The sequence below is a fragment of the Seriola aureovittata genome, chromosome 16 (genome assembly GCF_021018895.1).
Source record: "Seriola aureovittata isolate HTS-2021-v1 ecotype China chromosome 16, ASM2101889v1, whole genome shotgun sequence".
In the NCBI taxonomy this organism is placed as follows: Eukaryota; Metazoa; Chordata; class Actinopteri; order Carangiformes; family Carangidae; genus Seriola; species Seriola aureovittata.
In genome coordinates, this window is record NC_079379.1 from 21,875,423 (window position 1) to 21,896,974 (window position 21,552).

Here is a 21,552-nt window from a genome sequence, read left to right on the forward strand (position 1 = left end):
TTTTTTTAAAAATCATGCGTTGTGTTTCGGTACTCACTTAAAGTCAAGCCCGGGCTGCTGAGTGAAGTCTCGTTATTTCCGTGCGGTGTAGCGGCGGCGGCTCCGCGGAGGACGAGGAGCGAGAGAGTCAGCGCAGTCTCAGCTTGAAGGCTCCAATTTAAGGGGAAAACAGGCTCCAAACTGGCAACCTCACACCGCTGCCTGTTTGAATATGAAAACACCGGGAGCAGGTTTACACCCCTCGTGGAGCAAGCACGTCCATGCGTTTTTTTTTTTTCCTGCGAAGGAGGAGGAAGAAGAGGAGGAGGAGGAGGAGGAGGAGGAGGAGGAGGATGGGAACAGTTTCCTCGCGTATACCGTTACTCGCTCCAAGGCAATAAGAGCCATGCATTTTAATTCCTGAGCGCTGACCATGAGGGGCATAACACTGCTACGCCCCATCAGCATCCCCACACACACGCGCGTGCGTGCGCGCAAACACACACACACACATCAGGATGTTTTGGCATGCGTGACCAGGTCCTGCTGTTTGCCTCCAGCTTATTGCTGCTGGAATGAACAATAAGTTCCCATATAGTAATGAAGAATGTATTTATGGGCCTCCTTATATTTTACTGTAATTGCACCGGTTTTATTTTATTAAACACAAACTGGGGATAATTAGACTTTTATTACAGGCTTTGATTGATAAAAGATAATATTCCTCATGCCCTCTGTAATATTCCTATAATTTCCCTAATGGGGCTCATCCATCAAACGTCTACAGGCTGTTTGCAGTCTTTCCGTCTAAATTTGCTTACAGGATCACTACAGCTTGTTTCCATAAGTGTGGCAGACTAATAGGATAATAGAGGTGACTGGTAGCTTAACTGCAGTGAGTCTAAAGCGGGGTGAACTCACTCGAGCTAAAGTTCACTCAGCCATAATAGCCTCAGGCCTGCAGAGACATGTTGGTCAGACTGAAGCCCTCGGCCAGAAGACTGCTTACCTTCACCCCCCGAGGCCACGGGAAAAAAGCATTTAGTTCTTCAAATATAATGTGGTTGCTTCATGAAAACTGGCAACATTCACACTAAATCCTCCACAGGGGTTTTTTTTTTAAATGTCACAAATTCTTTTTTATCAGCGTTTACAGTATAAGCCACCTTTATTTTACACTAAAAGGTGTTTCAAAGCCTGTGAGAACGGTTTTTGTTCCCAACACAGAGTTGTCAAGTGTGAGTGGCAAGAAACACACTCCTCCTGTGTCATCACAAAGCTCATAATTGAAGTTGAAACACGAGATACAATTGCTTGGGAAAAAAAAAACAAAAACAAACCTGCAGTTTGAGATATTTTCTGAATGCACACAGGAACAAACTGGATTAACCCTTGTTCGCAATTCGAGCCAATTACCATAAAAGCATACTTTACTTAGATGAAAATAGCAATGTATTTAGTTGAAAGGAAATGCATGATTTGCTCAACCAAGGGCAAGACTGTAGCCTGTGTTACATCAGCGTAACTTTGTATTGCAATGAGATGCCTGTGCGTGGATCTCTGCAGCTTGCCCTGGGGCCCTGGACCCCAGAGGCCCTGGAAAGTCACTGTTTGCATGCAGATAAGTTCATCATTTGATAGAACATTTCCTCTCTTGGTTGGGATTTGCATGCTGTCTTAGGCTCAACAGATGGGTGGGCACTTGGCTGGATGGGGACTTGACAGGCCAGCTGAACATACAGGGAGGAATGATGGCTGCTGGCAGTGTGTGTGTGTGTGTGTGTGTGTGTGTGTGTGTGTGTGTGTGTGAGTGTCGGGGGCTAGTGGGAATGGAGTGTGCGAGTGGGGAGGTGCAGACAACATGGTTACAGCGGGAGCAGAGTAGTAGAAATAGAGCTGGCTTCAGAGTGCTGCACTGTAAAATCTGGTCTCTTCTCGCTACTGGCGTGATATCTGTGGTGATGATGGTGGTGATATGGTGGCATTTGTTGCCATGGTTTTCGCACCAGATTCAGCCACTGGCTCAAAATACTGTGTTTAACATTTTAATGACTCTGTCTTGTACCTCTACATTCAATTGTTATATTCATGATAAAAAATGAAATAAAGAGTAGACAGGAACCTCTTACATGGCGCTGTGAGGACACGACAAAACTGATTAAGGTCTGATGGCTACACGCATGATGTTGCACTAAAAGACTGAGGTTACATCTGTATATCTGAGGAAAACAGTTAGCATCCTTATCAGTGGTTGATCTATGGCCTTTTGTTGCAGTCATAGTCTGTAAATAGAGATGGACGTAGCCTCCCTGACGTCTCCCATATTATGCATAATTCTCAGAGTTAAAGAACAAAAGTGAACGGCTGACTTAGATATGTCAACACCCTCACCTCTCCGTCACACAGCAAGGAGTAACAGCCCACACACAGCTCACACACAGCTCACACACAGCTCACACACTGCTCACACACTGGCCCACTGGCTGGGCTCCCTCCCTCCACTCCTGCTGATTAGTGAGTGGAAGCAGCTGCGTGCACCTAACCTGCTCCACTGGAGGAGGGGCGACACCTGGAGCAGAAGGGAGAGAGAGCAACAACAACAAAACACAACCACAGCACTAGGGCTGTAACACCTTAACAAAATTCAGACAGGTCAGCTGTATAACAATTAAATTGTAGGAAAATTCGCTATAGAGACCTAAACTGTTTTTTTTGTATCAGGCTGTAAACATGTTTATTTCTGCTTGGGCATTTTAACATGGGGAGTTTATGGCGATTGACTCACTTTTGGAGTCAGTCTTAAGTGGCAGGAAGGTCAGTTTTTGAGATTCGACTTTTATTTCAGTCTAACTTATTAAGTCTGTTTAACTGTGTAGCTTTGCATGTGTTCATAAACAGCCAGTTTTCACTTTAAGGCTAACGTGGACTAATGTGTGTGGCAAACATAACTTGGCTTGTGTTACTGAGGTGTAAACTTACCAAAAATCCAAACGAACAGGACAGAGATGCTAATGTTTTAGCAGCTAACGTTAGCCAAAACACAGATGCCTCGCACAGCTTCCACACGGTAGGGAAATACTAGTACAATATGGATGTTTCTGTTGTAACGTCTAACCCAACAAATGAATGTAGTGATGTGATGTGTGTTGGAAGTAATGTCTGTTCACTATTGTATGTGTTATTCAGGTGGACATGCTAAAGTTTGCAGCTCACATCAGAGCAGAAAACCACACTGTTTAATCAGTTTCTTACACTTTTGCTTTTGTGTTTTTGGGGTAAAAGAAGAAGAAGTAAGACACCACCCTCCAGACTCTTTACGAGGTGAGTTTTACTCTCACTCCATCACCACGTGGAGAAATCCAAAGCTTGACAGACCCAACGTGCCCTGCTATAGTTGCTAAGCTAAGAGTGTCGCTGTTCAGGGATTCAGTTAGCTGTCAGTTAGAAACTTTATCTATGTGGCAAAGTCGCTTTGAAGGTTACTTTTTCTAAAGTTTTTAGAATTTAGCTCAACCGTTTCATTCTTCGATTGACAGCCTCGACTGATTTATTTTTCTGTGGCATGCCTTTGTCCCCAGGTCATGAAATTTTAATGTAGTGGATAATGTCAGCTCGTAATTACAAAAAAAAAAAAAGGGACAAGATTGGATTTGTGCACGTTCTGCAGCACTGCCAGTGTTAGTCTGAATTGGTCCGGGCCAATCAATACTGTGAACATTAACAATTCTCTTTTCACATGCTAGCCTGGAGATGTTCAATTAACAATGAATGGAAGATAGATTTTGTGGTCTCAAACTTCAGGATTTGTACCTTCAAATGAGTTTTATTTTTTATTGTGTCTATTGGTTGTGAATTGGGACGCGCGCTTGCCACAGAAACAGCTTGCAGTCAGCATTTTCATGATTATTTATTTTGCCATTACACATCATAGATTAGCAGCCAGGACAATATTTTTTATTCTTGTCTCAAGTCACTTATGCGGACCAATGTATCCCAAGGCACAGGAATATATCAAATCTACAATGTATTGGTTTTGCAATAAGTCAGTGTAGTGGAAGCCTTGTGCGACCAATCCCAAGGAAAGCCGAACATATATTCAGAAGAGTCGCAGGAAAAAAAAAGGTACAAGGTGCTCAATCAGTTCATAATGCTAGCAATTTTTCCATGTCTGAAGTTGGTACAGTGTCTGGCAGGTTGACGAAGCATAAGTTAATTAATTTCAAAATCTGGGGTTGTAGTTTTGGCTCACATGGGTTTTGAACATCCTCAGAGTGGAGGAAATCTGTTCTGTTTCAACTATGAGAGAAAGATAACAGATGGATCATTTCCACTGAAATAACATAAAGAAAAAAAAAAAAAATATATATATATTTATAAAAGACGCTCTGTGCTGTATACAGTGTGCAACACCAGACGAAAAGACCTTTATTTTGTTTTATTTTTTTTTTTACACAGAGTAACATTCACGCTGGGTTTTAGCTGCAGTGTCTGTGCGCCAAAGAGCAATATCTCCCAGCATGAGGCGTACGGCCCTCTGGCAATATCCTTCTCACATGGAGCCAAGGTCACTTGGCTAACTACAGTATCTCATCTCACAATGCAAAAGGATTACCAGTTTGTTGCGCTACTCTCCGGTGGGGAAGCTTCCTCACTATCGCTCTTCCTCAACAGATCCTTCATGGTGAAGGAGCTGTCGACTCCGAGGTTGTGCGCCCTTCGTTATTCGGTGTGTGTAAAGTGTTGCTCTCATTCTCGTGTGTTCTGCATACACTCCTAATTACACCTGTGAAAAAAAATGAACCGGGATGCTTTTTGGCTCTTCTCCAAGGATGGGTGTCTCACCTCCTCCTACTCATTCTTTTTTTTTCTCCTTCACTTCTCCAACAGCGAACATTAAACTTGTCGGCTACTGAACTCATGTATATTGCTTCTTCTCAGTAGTTTATGCTTAAATTTTTCCTCCAGTACAGTCAAGCAGAATGATCAGCCTTGGAGCTGGGATGATAAAATGGTCTCTAAGGAGAAGAATCCACATGACAACCTGCGGAGACAAATAAGCTTTACTGTCATGAAAGTGCAACATCATAAAACTCTCAGATTATCAAGCGAAAACTTTTGGAGTCAGCCTCGCAGTGGAAAACTACTCAAGATTTGTGGATACTGTAACAAATAAATTAGAGTTCGTGTCATGTAATTAATTGCTTTATTTGCATGTTGCTGTTTTGTGGCTGTGCAGCTATTAGCCATTAGGATTAGAGGGGGTGCGATATGGAGAATTGAGTGTTGCGGCCCTGAATGCCGCCTCTACCAATTCAGCAGCAGCTCCACATGAGAGCGAGGACCCCAGGAGGATTTCACAGAGCAGATTATCAATTCGCTGCTGCCAGGAGAAAAACTATCTCTCCACTGGGAGATGCCATTATTTCAAATCTTTGTCCAATTATATTATGCTCGTAGGGGCAATCGGTTGTATGTGTACGTGTATGTGTGTGTGCATGTGTTTGTGCATACATGCAAGACATGTGGATTGATTGGACAGGCTCAAGAGGAGAACACTGAGTACTGGGGATGTAATCAAAGGTAGCAAGTGTTCTCAGTCAGTAAAAATAGTTGCAGAGCTACACGGCTTCTGAGGAGAGATGAGAAGCAGGGTCTCTGAGGACGGCGTCTGAATCTGTCTTGTTGATGGAAAAAATCATTATCAAAAGTGTTGAGAGCTGCGAGAGTGAAGACAAAAAAAAAAATGCAGCCTGTAGATCTCGGCTAAAGCAGCAGTTGTGTCTTTTGTGTCGCCTTGTGAAAATTGATTTCGGAGGAACCTTTGCTTTTGATCTCGGAGTAGTTTTTGTTCCTGAGGACCTATGGTGTCGATCCTTGACACCCACAGCGCGGGGCGTCACATGGGTTACTGGCGTGGTGTGACACTTGCCACGTCTCAAGCCCCTCTGAGTCCAAATTGATCGTGGGGTGTTGTTTATTATCGTGCAGAGCTAAGTTCATGAAAACAGTGCAGAGACTTTATTGAAAGCAATGTTGAAAAGTGTGAAAAATTCCCGTTAGGTCTGTACAGGCTTATTGGTAATGGAGCTAAAATGTCCCTCAGGTTGGAGCTAAAGTAGGAAATTCACGCTCCCATGTGGATAAACCACAAGGGTTTATCCACATGGGAGCGTGAATTTGCTCAGACCAAGGAAAACTGCCTGTTAGCTTATGATTATAATTGTGTGAGAGGGGGACGTGTTTGACTGATGGTGGTGCAAGAGGAAAGATCATGGAGAGTATAAAATGGAAAAGATTGGATGGAAGATTAGATGGTTGTACGCCTCCGCCACTCAGACTAGTTTCAGGTTGTGGGAAATTTTTGTCATGATTGTTGTGTGAAAGTCTTAAGTAATGGCTAAAAAGTGTTTCATGAGGTCACGCTGACCTTGACCTTTGACCTTTAGCCACCAAAATCTAATCAGTTTGTCCTGTGAATGTGTTTGTGCTGAATTTGAAGAAGTTATGTGAAGGTGTTGCGAGAACGGGACGGATGGACAAACATATGGACGGACAACCCGAAAACAGTCGCCGGTGCGGAGGTTTAAAAAACGAAATCAAGAGAAGAGTCTGCAGCCGGCTGTGTGAAGCTGTAGTACTCAAACTTAAACGAGCAATGGCAGTGCCAACATACTCATTTTAAACAGGCATGCTTACCGTGTTCACCATCTCAGTTTAGCACATTAGCGTGCTAACATTTGCTAATTAGCACCAAACACAAAGCACAGTCGGTACTGACGTGAAAATCACGAGGTTTGCAGTTATGTAGTGAACAAAGCTGCATGTTGACCTGATGGCACCAGAGGAAAAGTCAGAGCATCACAAAGTCACTAAAGTTCAGAGTAATGTGCCAGATGGTTTTTGTTTTTAGCACATTGTGTTAGCGTGTTAGTTTAAGGTCAGTGGACAACCTAAAATGAATAATCTTTACCCAATTTGCCTTTGACAGGTCATATCAATAGCACCCCACCTCCCCCATAGCTAGACAGATTACCAGGCGTCTGTAGCCCGCTGCTCATCTCTGTTTGAGGCTTGAAGCCCAAGGCTACATTAGCCGCCTCTGCTGTAGCACGTCCAAATCATATATCGCACTGCTGGTGGTCGAGTTGTGGCACCAGGTTTTGACAGGGTCTCTGATTCTGCTGCATTGATTTTTCAGCCTCTTTTCTTCAACTGTCCATCGAGAGTCCAACAATGTTAAAATGTTCTGTTTTAATGATAGAAAGGAGGAGTTCGCTTTCTACAATAATATACTGACCTACACGTGTTGGTTTTATTAAAACTGATTCTAGTATTTTCTGAAACAGTAACGTAGGGAGGTAAAATTTACAGAAAAAGTTACAGAGCTGTTAAATGAATATGTAATATGTAAAAAACATCTTGGATACCCCGGACATGCAATACACAATAATGAATTTCAGAAATGAGGGAATACTTTCTAAGCAAAGATTTAGAGATTAAGCATCTGTGCGTTATTCACACCTCGTTATATCGTATTACATTTACTATCACATCTGTCTCATGGAAGTTTGTCCAACTTGTAGTATATACACAGACGCTTACAGTGACGGAACAAAACAAAACCTCTGTAACACGCACACACACAAACGCACACACACACACAACATATACCTGAGGATCAAAACAACTTTGTGGGGATTCTGGGACCAGATGCCGCCGCAGTCTCCCATCCCCTTCACTCATGTCTCCTCTTCCTCCTGTGGGTTTTTTTTTTTTTTTTTGTCTTTACTTTCTTTCCTTTCTCCCCAGCCTGTTTTCCGTTTCATTCTCTCAACTTCTTAGCCGGAGTGCAGCGGTGTTGCCGAGGTACTAACAGGCTCTTTTGCCAGATTGTTAAGAACTTCAAAGTGTGTTTGACATGTAGACTTGGGAGGCCCGCACTGGGAGCGAGTGTGTGTCTCACGCAGAGACCTGAGGACGGGTCTTAAAAGCACCGTGTGTATCTACAGTATTAACATTCAAAGGAGATCGTACTGTGCTGACTTTTACACAGCTCCTTTGAATTAACTATGTGTCATCTCTGTCACTGCAGCTCCATTAATATACTGTAGGTAATATTGCAGCGTCTGGCTGACGGGCAGTGTTAAGACAAAAGTCACGTGGCCTACATTTGAATTAAGGGACTCTTTCTGGCATTTCGCTTGACATTTGACACACTGGAGGCACCTTTTGGTCCCGGCTGCCATGTTTGTAGCTGTGCTTTTTAATTTGAAGTGCCTTTTTCTTGCGGGAGAGGCAGTGAGAGGGCAAGATTTAATTTTTCCTGACAGCGGATGTTTTAAAGAGGGGATGTCTTTTCAGTATTTAATTTAGCACTTCGTCCACAGAACATGACAAGTCTGCGCAGAAAAAAGCTTTCAATCCTCTCAGTGCACTCGAGATCTTTTTATGTCGTCGTGATACACCGGGGTTTTTGCTGCCTTGTCTTTTTATCTTTGCAGCCCCCACACTGACTAGTCACAACACTCAATTTACAACAATACTCGAGAGGGCTCTGAAATATGAAAAGCGCAGAGAAACGGATTGAAAAACATGAATGAGGAACGCATTCACTAAACAGCGGTTTATTACTTAAGGAAAAATAAATCTGTTGGTGTTATGTTTTTGAGAAACAGAGATTGAACCTGAAGATGATGGATGAATGTTACGGAAAAAGTCAGACGTATAGCCTTTATAGACCTATATATTGTCATGGTTACAGTCGCGGTTAAAATAAACAATGTTGACTATCAGTTTGTAACTACTGGGAAACAAACAATGGTCTCAGGCGTCCAGTGTTTCGTTGTCGTCATCCCGACCTTCTCCCTGTAGAGACTCTATATAACAATGTCACCTGACTTCCTTTTACTCCTGTTATAATTGCTACGGCCACTAGAGGGCTTTGTCACGTAAATACTGTTTTGGGGCATTCTCAGTACATTCAGTTTGTTGCTGCTTCAAGCTGTAACATTCAGTTCACTACAAAACTAGAAAAATAAAATAAAAATATCTAAATTATAAATGCTCAACTGTGTTTAATAGCTAGTTGCTAGAGTTTCTTTTTTTTTTTTTTTCTCAAAGCGGCTTTGAGTGGAAACGAAGATGATGAGCGCGATGAGACCGAACCGAAACAGAAAGGTTGTGAGCTCTAAAACCTGTAAAACGTCCTTTTAAAAAGTCACTTTTTTTTTTGTTACTACAAGCAATACACAGTGGCTCTCAACCTGTTGGCTACCCCTGGTGGGCTTTGAAGGTATTGCAAGTGGGCTGGCAAATCAATTCCTTAACAGTATAACTTTGGTAAAAATAAAAAAATAAAAAATATATAATAAATAATGTTTTTAAATGTTTTCAAAAATATAAATTCAGTATTCAGTTCAGTCCTGAATTGTTTTCATTAAAATAAAAAAGGATTATTTGGCCTCTGTATTGTTATGGACACCAACATCGCTGAGGTTTTCTAGTTGGCCATGAGTTTGAAAAGGTTTGGAGCCGCTGCCCTATTACATTACACACAGTCATTTGATCTGTTGTTAATATGAAAATGAAAAATTGCTGTTCAACTACATTGTAGAATTTAAAAAACATTTAACATTTAAAAAATGCCAGCACTAAATATATTTTTAAAAAACCCATTGTGACACAGTGATCAATTTTGTTGTTTTTTTGGACCATCACCATACTCCAAATGCCTGCAATGCCATCGGGGACAGCTGGCTAATATAAAGCAATGCTCATCATTCTTGGATGTGAAGGATGTGTCAGTGTTTCATAAATGTTAGATTAAAACATAAAAATTAAAGTACCGAACAAAAACATGGTCTTTCAGCACACAATGGGACACAAGGCTGTTGTGAGTGTGTTTTGTGAGCATGTCCCTGGCAGGAGAGCACTGTAGTCTGAGCAGTTTTCCGCCTCATCCAGTCGTCATTATTTCCCATGTTGAACACCTGGCTTTGGAGGACAAACACTGCAGGGAAAATGGTCAACAGACGATTTCGCCTGATCCTCTTTTCATCCCCCTAAACGTAAACATAACAAGGACAAAACTCTTTGAGCAAAGCTTTTAGCAGTGGGATTACTGCAGGTTTCAGCGGCCAATGGCCGTCAATTGGTTTGGCAATGAAGCAGTGTCAAACATCAGGATTAAAATCCGCTAGTCAAACATGTGAAAGCTGCTGAAATAACGAGAGTTTCGGTGTGTATTTGTTTACAGATTTCACAGTTACTGTTGAAGCATCTACTGTGCGATTGCCATCTGAAAAGGTTTTTGGGAAATAAACAGACGGAGATCTTCAGTGAGGAGGCCCCCGCCTGGTCTCTGCTCACCAGCCTCACCGGATGAGATTTGCATAGGAGCTAATAATGTGTGCATCGCCCCGGGTGTCTCATGACGTCGTAATAGCATTACACAAGGGATTGGGCTACCTGATGGCTGCTGGTCATAATGTGTTTGGACCAGTGTGTCAACCTGATCCCCTCCCACCTAACAAGATGTGAAAAACCAGCGGGGGTGATGCACAGGTTTCCCTCAGCATGTGGGAAGACGACTGGAATATATTCTATATTAGAGATACATTTTCATTACAGCGCGTGGGGGGTTAGTAACATAATTTTCTTGTCAGCAGATCCCATAAAAAGACCCAACAATGAAATGATGCGACTAACAAGTATTGTGTGTGTTTCCAAAGCCAGATATATCTTATTCCTCTGTGCCACACAGCTCCATTGTTGTCCAAAAACTATTAAATCACATCAGTGAACCACATTGTTGCACTGGGTGACATGTTCCTTCATTACCATGAACACACACACACACACACACACACACACACACACACACACACACTGTAGTTTATTTTGACTCAATTTTGACTCCTGCTGCCAGAAATACTCACAAGTGAACCAAATGTTTGTGAATCCACTGCTGAAAATTGTCACCAGTAAATAAATTCAAACTATTTCCAACTGTTGGAGTAAAGTTTGTGCAGTGCCCAGCTTTCCTTAGCAATAGTTTGGTGAGGAGCTGGTGCGTTGGGGCTGAGTGCCACGTACAAGGTAGAGAATGTTTCCCCTTTAATGGCAGGGGCCTTGTGGGTAACCTGTGTGTGATGTAGTCATCGGGTGGGATGACGTATTTTTGTAGTTTTTAACTTATTATAGTGAGAGAGAGAGAGACAGAATAGTCAGAGAGAGGGAGGATGATACGCTGCAAAGGGCCACAGGTCGGACTTGAACCCGGGCCGCTGCAGTTAGGGCTGAGCCTTCATGGTACCCGCCACCGGGGCTCAACCCAGATGTTAGCGTAGCCCTGGTTCCCTCGACAGAAAGACAATGGGATTTTTACCTGGGCTTTTGTATTACTGAAGAAAAATAAAAGTTCATGATATTTACATGTTTTTATTTTTCAGCAGGACCAAACCCAAACAGAAAAACCCGTCGACTTCAGGATGAGGGAACCAGAAATTAATCCGAACGCCACTTCAACGCCTCGTCATTCCTCAGCAGAGAGGACCGGACCAGCAGCTCGACACGAGCCAGGCTAAACGAACCCGAGCGCTCCCAACTACGGCTCGGACAATAACTGTGGCAAGAAGGTAATCTTTCAAACTTTCAAACTTTTATCGACCCTCTTAGGAGTACATTATAATTAAAATAACCCAAAGGTGCACAATAATTAAGGTTACAGTGTCTTTAAGCCACGGTAGCAGGTTTTCAGGGTCGGTCAGTTAATCCACCACTTTGGTCCAATCATTAATATCTCAACGACCATTGGACGTTTCCATGACAGTTACACAGACACCCACGCCCCCCTCAGGATGAACTGCAATAACTTTGGTGATCCCTTCACTTCTCATCCAACGCCTGAATCTGGGTAAATCTTTCAGCGTAAACACGATTCTCTTTTATATATTGTAGTCTGAAATGTGGAGAAGACCAGTTGGGTAGATACATTTTTTTGGCTCTGGCCAAAGTGTCTGACTGACAAGTGACCTCTGGATGACGCAGTGTTAAAATGCCACAACAGTAAACACAAAGATACTGTGAAGATACAGAGGATAATAATAGTGATTTTAAAAAAAATAAAATAAAAACTTCAACAGTTCAATTTCTCACCACAGCTGAGCTGCTGCTTAAGAGCTGTTAGAAATTTGCATGCTTCGTCACCTTGGAAGTGTCTCTATGTAAACACCGCCACAGTAGTTAAGAGCAGGCTTTGGGAGGATTCAAGATACTTCTGTCGTGGGCATGCCCATTAGAGGTAATTGGATTATTTCTACTCTGTTTATCTCTTAATTCCCCACATCTGTAGTTGGGGGGAAGTGGATTGGATGACGGGATCTCACCGAGGGTTTATGGGAGCATTCCCACAGCGGGATTTCATCCCTTCCTTCTGTCGGTGTCTGGGGAGCTGGGGCTGAATATGTGAAAACAGAACCAAGCCGAGGGAAGACGAGGGCTTATCCAGCCTCTATTTTACGCCACAAGCCGGGACAACTTCACGCCTTAATGTGTCCATTTGATTGCTGTGACATTAACACAAATGCTACCAGACATCATTACCCTCCGATCCAACCAGAGGTTTTAATTTTTGTATCTCAGACAGTAGCCTGCAGATCAATAAACTGTATATTGTGAGAGAACGCAATCGGCAGCCATTGATTTTTCTCTGTATTACATTGATTTGTGTGGCTTAAAATAGTTTTAGCTTTAGCATATCGCCGCTAAAATCCATCAATTTTTTTTCTCTCTCTTTTATATATTTATTTTAGTGTCACTCATGACGGGACACAGAATGTGACTTCTTCTTTCTTTGTCTTCTTCTTTTCTGTGGGTTGGGGTTTTTTTTTTTGTGTACCAGCATATTTCAGCTTCAGGTTCCACAAGTGTGAAAAGCAATCCCCTCCAACCGTGTAATCTCGTCATGCTACTTGACTTCCCTTTTTTTTTACTGGAGAGGAGACTATGAAGCAAGACCTTGGCTTGCAAATAAATCGTGGCTAAAATAAATTTACACACTCACGCAGGCGTGATGTTCACCTTTTCTCCTCCTCCTCACTTCCCCCTTGCTATTTGATTTCAATACTGTTTATACGTCCTTTGTCTCTCATTAGTCTAAATTTTCCTGCAGTACTTCAGTGCCGGTGATTAATTATGCATTTAGACACAACTGCAAAAGCAGCCTCCACATCACAATAATGAATTAATGATCTGCATTTGCAAGATTGTCATGTGCGACCTACATTTTTTTTTACTGTGATTGTTTCTTTCTGTTTGAAGCTTGAGAGAATAATTATGCTTCTTACTGTACATTAAAATTGATCCTCGGTGTGTGATGTGCGCCGTCGCTTGAAGGGAAAACTGTGCTTTGGGGGCTTGTTACAAAAAAAAATCCTTGCACAACTTTACACAAAACAGTCCTTTTACACAACCGTGAAATAAACAGGAGTCACCACCTCCCTCCCTCCCTCCCTCCCTCTCCTTCTCCTCCTCCTCCTCCTCCACCCATTTCATTACTTAGCTTGATGTCATTGTCACTTAGAATAAAGATCCAGATCTGTGCACATCACAGGCTGCTCCGGTGACCTTTTCTCAAGAGTGTGTGTGAGTGTGTGACACATCCAGTGCTGCATGATTTCTTCGTGCAGCCCTGATCTACCCGTTTGTAATTGTGAAATTAAAGGAGACTGCAAGGTTATACACATTGTCAAGAGCAACAAAAGAAGTGCGTGAGAGGCTTCTCACATCGGCAACATCTTTCGCTTTCAACCTTGGCAGACCTTGAAGTATTTCCCCTGCATGACTGGCAGCAAGAAAATAGTCTTTGGTTTGGGATGACAGTCTCAAAAGAGATGTGAAAGTGGGTGGTATTTTCTTCTTTTTTTGCATAGTGATGTAAAACCTCGTGAGTCACAATGAAAGCTCAGGCCATGCATTGTTCATTCAAGGGCAAACATGAACATGCAAATAAAAGTGATTTCTTCTTGGATAATATGACGATATAAACTCCAGCCCACGGCCACAGGCTGCACCTCTCTGAAAGCAGAGGCAGTTCAATCCAACGCTGTAATGTCATTCTCACTTATTATAAATAGCTTCTTCGTCGGTTCACCAGTCAACTGATTGTATGAATTACATTCCCAGGAGTAATAAAGTCATTTGCATCGCCCTGGTTTACACAGCCATGAAGAAGGACGTCCATTTTTTTTCTCTCTCTCTCTCTCTCTCTCTCTCTGTCTTTCTGTGGCAGCAGTGAACTGCCTGAGCGCTTCCCATCAGTCCTCGCTCCCTTCATCCTCGGGCGCCAACAGCTGTCCCTGTCCCCACCTCCACTTTGTCAATGCACTAATTCAGCACCCAAGAGTTGACGTCTGTCTACTGTCGTACGTCTCCTAACCCCCCCCCCCCCCACCCCCCCTCCACCCAACTCGTGAAATCTCATTAGCTATCAAAACACTCGATAAACAATCTGAAACTTCATCCAATGTGTGTCTTCGGCTGTGTTTTTGTATTTGCTCCTGAAATGGGTTTCACAGATGGAGAGCACCAAGGTGCATCAGCGACTGTCTTTGACTTTTAACTCAGCACTGGAACAAACATAAGACCGGAGGCGACGACGACGACCATTAGCATATCCAATCTGACGCGTAGTGTTTGTGTGTGTGAATGAAATATATAATTCATGGCACGTATTAAGGTGGGCATTCCCACTGCATGCTTGTATTGTTTTTTCCACTTTTCTGATATAAATGAGATTCACCTTCAGTTCATTTCTCGCCTTCCCCCGTGCGTGGCTATTTTTAGAGCATATACCTGCAATTAGAAAATCCTAATGAAGAAAGTAAACTCTTTTTTTTTTCTTTCAAAATGTCTCCAGATGTCAGAGAGAAATCGCTCTGCCTCATGTTTATTAATTATAGGCAATATATCCTTGAGCTACGAGAGGAAAGAAAAAAAAAATACAATTTGCTGCACCACAGGACAAGAAATTCATCCTTGTGGGTGCTGTGGGGTTCAGTCTTGTTTGTGGATTCAACGTGTGTCTTTCATTTTTACAGAGAGAAAACCGGGAGGGAGGAGGATCTGAGATTCAATTTACGGACAAGATGGAAAGCCAACACAGATGTCAGGAGTGAAAAATAGTTTCAATTGACAAGTGAAAGAAGTTTGTGGCGTTGAGCCGTGATGCTTGCGGCAGATGGGTTTCTGTCCTTGCCACTGTGTTTACAGGTGAAATGCAAGGCGCCCTGTCTGGTGAAATCCTGAATCTCCAGATTGTTTACTGCGAGGTGGTGTGTTTTTTTTTTTTGTTGTTGTTGTTTTTTTTGGGTTTTTTTTGGTGCTTGAAAATCCTTCGGCACAACAGGTTGGAGGGACAAGAGGAATAATTGATGTGTAGCATGTGCATAATTTATTTCCCAGCCATGGTGATCAAAGCAGCCCCTTGCCACGCTGTTTTCCCTCTGCAGCGCGAGGCGACGACGAATGTCCTACCTGTAGCAGGGGTCTGTGACTGACACAGCAGCTGTAATCCACGTCTGGAATCACTGCATGGAAAAGCACTGATATTCACGGCTATTGCATAATCTGCGCTTGTTCAGCAGGAAATGAATAGCGCGGCCTTCTTTTCGTTCGAGAGGGAACCAAATACGCCGTGAACGATTTTCCATAAATGAGACAAACATTCTTAGGCATGCAGTACCCAAGGTTTGTTTATTTTTAATCTCCTTTGTTATCTGTCATTTCTAAACCCCCCCCCTGCCCCCCCGCGCGCCCCCCCCCATCTCTGGTGGAGGCGGGACATGTTTACCAGACTTAATAACTCAGTTGCTCACCTGAGAATACAGTGGAGTGGCAGGAGGCGGTGAAGAAGTGATACATAAAGATGAAGCGAGGAAAAGTGCCTTTTAAAGACAAAACCAATTACTGGAGCAATTTCAGGTGTCAGACAATGGACACAGGTCATTTCATATCATTTCACGCCGATTCTCCAGGAAATAAAGCTTATAATATCGGATATGGCCACTGCTGGTGAAGGCACAGAGCGGAGAGAGCAGGAAGCATAAACTAGCACAACATCAGTGTATTTTTTTTATGGATTGTCTTGCATCATTGAATGCAGCACACGGCGGCAGGACCTCAGCATCAACATGTGTGCTTGGTGCTTGGCGGTCTGTTTACAACTGACAGCTGTGTTGCTATTCTGGTATTTAGGATTACATGATGCATTTCTGTTGGATCTCTGGTGTCATTTTACACGTCTTTAGTGTGGAAATTGTGACCGTAACTGACACGTGGGAGGCCTGTGAATGTCCAAAAAAATATTTATTACCTCAGACAGCATTAACTGATTCTTTTGGCCACTTTGGGGCAGCAGAGCACAACACAACACAACATCTGACAACATTATCACATTATGAGGTTTTTATGGCAAACAGATTTTCCTATTTACACACCCAGCTGATACATTACAATTCATTTAGACTCGCGTTTCAGGTTGACAGAGTGAATAGAAGTTCAATTATGACTTTCCTCTTTCTGCGCTGTCGTGGTTTCCGTCAACTCCTGAGGGAAATATCAACCTGTTTAGCTGCTAAATGCGCCAATATGCTCACCATCAAAGTTTCTGACTTTGTCTTCCTGCTGTTTGGTGTTGTGCAATACAACAGGGTTTTTCCACTGAAAACAGTTGACTGCTGCTGACAGTGATGTGGAGCCGTGAGAGTGAAACAAACAGTAGATTTGTGGGGAAATAAAACTGAAACCAAGCTGAGAGCTATGAGGAACTGTGGAGTCTGGTGATCTTTCTTTCTGGGTAAGCGAATGTGAGGGCCAATTCTCACTCTCCTTAAAGCTCCATTTAGTCTCCACTTTCACTCCTGATAAAAAAATATATCTGCTACAAATTTCTCCACCAGCTAGTTGCGAACTTTGTCTTCTGCGTCTGGCGTTCGGCCGGTCGAGCTGTTTTGCTGAAAACTTTTTGAAAGCTTTTCGCTGTGTTGGGAAATAGAACTGCCAAGAGTGGAATTCTCTGTGGATTCTTCCCTTTCACATTAGACATTTGGCCCATTGTTAATATAGAAAATACTGATTAATGCAGCTTTAACGTCTCCTTAGACTGTTTGAATCAGCCCAATAAGTGATGCTTTCCACATACTTTCCACATGCCCGCAGATAGTATTAACAAAGATTCAGGATCTGATAATGCCATGCGTATCCTCCCACGCACTCCTGGTGTGAATCCTGTTGCAATCGTTCTACAACCTACTGTATGTTATTGGGCTTTGCCCTTCACTGTCTTAAGTGATGGCCGCATTCTGGCAAAGCAAGTCAGTGGAACATTAATCATCTATCAGACGGGACTTGGCTGGTATGTAAGGTTATAAAAAACGTGGTCCTGAATGGCTAAAGGGTGAAAAAAAAAAAAAAAACAACCCATATCTCCCTTCATCAGTACATACAGTGCTCTCAAAAGTTCATAAGATGCTCAAGGACTGAGGGTAGCTGTGTGTTCTCTCTGTCGTGATTCTGGAGCTTGTTCAACGGTCGTATGCTATAACATGCTGTTGTGCAGCTGCTACTTTTGTCATGATTTCATATAGAAAGGGCAAAATGCTTTCATAGATTTGGTACTTACCTCTGGAGGAGCGAATGTTCAATTAAACACTTCACAGTCCGGAGGATTTCACAATTTATTGTTTGAGAACTTTGCCGTAAGGACTATAGTTTGCAACATGAAGATGACTGGATATTTCCTTTAGCTATTTATTGAGATTTGCTGAAACAATGTCATCAAAACAGATTTTAATGAGGGTACGTATGGGCTGTTTTGGAATGCATAATATGGGGTTTGAAGTCTGTGAGCAAACAGGAACGAATGCTTTACATCTAGAAGGAAAAGAAGCTGACCACAGGCAGAGAAAGAAGTTGATGTCATATCAGGAGGAGGTCAATGAAAAGTAAAGATCCAGTCCTAAAGAGTAAAGGCAACGTTAAAACACTATCTGATATATAATGTGGATGATATGTGACTCTTAATTTTAAGAGTGCAGTTATAAATAATAGGCGACGGGAAGACAGGAGCGCTTTAAATGTCCCTTGAGCCTGGAATTAAACTTGCTCTCTTAATGACCTGATGATTAACACATTCATAAGGCCTGACTGCAGGCTCCTCGCAGCTACGCAGCACATTCATAAATACTGATTAATGACTCGTGCCAGCCTCATCACAAATGAAATGATCATTTGTGACGGACCACGGAACAATGTGTCAAAACTGTTTGGCTAAATGAAAGAGTAAAGGTCTTCCTGTCACTTAACATTTCCAACAGAATAACATGGGTTCAATCTAAGTTTGTTTTTTAAATGAATTCTCTCCTCATCCTCCTCTCTGATCTTAGACTGACCGAACCGTTCATCTTAAATTTTTGCAACTGTGGACAAGCCGGTCGGTTTTCCCTTCAATCTCCTTAAACATGTCCTGACAGCGAATGTAACTAACACTGTGTTCACCATTGTTTACGAACGGTTCTCCACTTTTATTTGCCGTTGTTTGTGGGTTCATTATCTAAAGGAGAAAGAAAAACATTCTGGGTTTTTTACTGAAGAATCTGATGTTTTCAGCTCAGGACACTTCCATACGTGGACTGACAGCGAATGACACATATTTGATTTGTATCAATGTGACCTCAGTCTGAATGACACGGCCCGCACTTCTAAGTTAAAAGTAGCCCTTGACATCCTGAAATTCTGGATTAATTCCATTTCTGTAAAGCCATTGATGTAACGGTCACAGCGCTCCTGGCTCTGACCTTGCATCAAGTGTCTCTCCGCACACAAGTAGCCTCTGCTGCAGCTCCACAGTTATTAAAATCTTGGCTCTCTTTTGCCTCCTCAGCCTCAGTAACCTTCATGGAGTATGGCCATTAATGTACAGATGACACAGTGTACAGTGGCATTAGTGAGTGATGGCTCCTTTTCATTTATATAAATATATACAGTATGTATGACCATTCTGAGCGTGATGTCTTTGTTATTCTTCTTTTCCATGCGAGTGTCCTAACATCACTTTCCTTTTATAGTATTGCATGTTTCCCCCTTTGTACCAATCAGAGACAGAGCACAGCAGACTGCACTACTGTACATTGTTCTCCTCAAATTAAGCAGAGCCACCAACCTGCACTTCCTTAATACTACTGTTCCTCTAGGTGTGCTTTGTGCCAATTTGTTTGTGGTAAGTTGATACCGTATAGGCATAATATCCAACCATGTGCAACAGAAAGTGCCTTCTTGTGCATGTTTTAACTTGCAATCTTATGATAGAAATGTTCTGTTGCCATAGTTGTGTAAATAAACGTGTCTGTCATGTTGCAGAACGTTGATGCTAAACCCACAGTGACTGCAAAATGTTGACTGGCATTCATTTGTTTTCACGGAAAGTGAAGTTGACCGGTGAAATGAAGCGAGTGTGAGACGGGCCATGTTTGCTTTATTAACATTTACTCGTAACCGTGACCTTTCCCTAACCTTGACAAAGAGCTTATTTGCTGCCCACGTGTAATCGCACGTGAGACTCTGGTTTGCATACTGAGTCTTGCTTCCTGTTTTGTACCCCCTCGCTATCTACTCCAACCACCTCCCTATAACAGTCAGTACAAGTACGTAGCATATGTTTCCTCCAACATAATCAAACACAGCAATTACATTTCTACAAACTAGCAAAACAAATAAATAATATATACATTTAATTTGTAGAAACATGTCAGTAAAATTAACTGAACCACTGTGGTAAAGGTGTTAAAAGATTGGCTAACAAGGCTAACAGTCTACAGCCATGCTAGCTACTTTGCTTTGAGCTAAATGCTAATGTGAGCATGCTAACTCGCTAAAAATGACAACATGCTAATGTTTAGCAGGTAATGTTTATCATGTTCACCATCTTAGATTAGCTTGTTAACATAGCCTACTAACATTTGCTATTTAGCACTAAACACAAAGTAGAGCCGAGGCTGATGGGAATGTTGTTCGTGTTGAAGGTGTTTGTGTTGGAGAAATGGCAGCTAGATGTGAACCTCATGGTGGCGCTAGAGGAGAAGTCAGGGCATCATGAAAATCATTAGGATTAATTCTCTTATTCTACTAAATTTTGTGCCAATCCATCCGGTGGTTGTAGAGATATTTCAGGCTGTTGGGCCAAAGTGGCGGATAAACTGACCGACCAACAGAGCAACGTTTTTCCTAGAGGAGCCACCACGCTGCCTGAAGGCTGTTATCATTTCAGCTGATATTGTGCTTTTAGTAGTGCATATTCCATGAATTTGCAGTTAATCAAATTACCACATACTAATTGCCATCTACTGAACCTGGGGACTTCAGTGCCTCTGAGGGTCTGGATCCCGTGGGCTGTTGCCTACTTTGCCTGATTGATAATCCGGCTTTGTCAGCAATAAACCGCTGCAGAATAAATTACATGCAGCTGGACAGATCTCCCTGAACTTTTCTCGACCAAAATAACAACTGAGAGACATTTGATGAATGGCGTATGTTCAGGCTTGTCTCAGTGACAGAAATCCTTTCAGCTGGTGCATATAGGCTCAGTTCGTCGACTGAGTAAGTCTGAGCGGGATGGAAAGTACACGAAGCATCAGATGCTTCAGTACATGGATGTCCATCATAAATGTATTCGTGTTGAGATCTCACTTTTTAATGAATATATTCAGTCTTACAAGCAACTCTCAGTTAAATGAGATGAAATTAGAAACGTGTTCAGTCAGAATGATGAAATCAGCCTTGCAAAGACTCATCGCTGTGATGCTTGAATTAAACAGGCACCTAAGTACATTGCAAGTCTCCTTGATTGTTCGCTTGATTGTTTCTTAATAAAACAGGAAGGAGCGGCCTATGTAATAATTTTCATGTCTTTTTTTTTGTCTCCATTTCTGCTTGTCATCACCTTGACTACAAAAGAGGAAAAAAAAAACTATTAAACATTAGTATGATGAGTTCCTGACTGCTATTTAATTAAACTCATCCAGGGTTTAACTGGAGACTTGCACTTTAATAGTGGCAATGGTAAAAGTTCCAGTGCTTTGTAATTCGAAGACAACACTATCAGCGCTGCCTCACACCACTTTAATTAGAAATTTAACTATTTACACGCCGCAGATGGGCCACCTGTTTACGCCTGAAGGAACACTACCTGCTTAGTGCAGAGACAACGCAGCAGCAGGAGACCATATTGTCGTTGTCATTAGTAAAGGTTATTATATGTTGTGACAAATGTACATGTTGTGAAGCCACAGATATCTTTGTGAGATCATGATAACACTCCATGAGAGAATCTCCTTGAAACATCTCCTGAGGTCTCAAGCGCTCCAGTGCATGTATCCACCCCAGAGAATAAACTGCATGATTGGTTGACATTTGGGAGGTAAATACCATGTCAAATATCATAAATCTTACATGTGCATCCAGGCTCATCAGCGAAACGCCACTGATTATTAAAGATGCGAGAATAAATTCACCAAAAAT

General features: G+C 42.3%; 1 protein-coding gene and 1 long non-coding RNA gene across 3 annotated transcripts in view; one reads left to right on the forward strand and one right to left on the reverse strand.

Moving 5' to 3' along the window:
• LOC130183882 (CMP-N-acetylneuraminate-beta-galactosamide-alpha-2,3-sialyltransferase 1-like) overlaps positions 1–266 on the reverse strand; it is a 58,850-nt gene extending 58,584 nt beyond the window's left edge. The window contains exon 1 of the mRNA XM_056399623.1: positions 38–266. The gene's annotated coding sequence lies outside the window, so the exon portion shown is untranslated. The remainder of the gene's footprint in view (positions 1–37) is intronic.
• Positions 267–2,546: 2,280 nt separating this feature from the next.
• LOC130184239 (uncharacterized) overlaps positions 2,547–21,552 on the forward strand; it is a 31,122-nt gene continuing 12,116 nt past the window's right edge. Inside the window, exons 1-3 of one of the 2 annotated variants that reach the window (XR_008829949.1) lie at positions 2,547–2,631; positions 3,262–3,300; positions 11,430–11,615. This is a non-coding gene — a long non-coding RNA (uncharacterized LOC130184239). Of the gene's footprint in view, positions 2,632–2,958; positions 3,047–3,261; positions 3,301–11,429; positions 11,616–21,552 lie in introns of those variants that run through there. The other variant, XR_008829950.1, reaches the window with a different exon arrangement.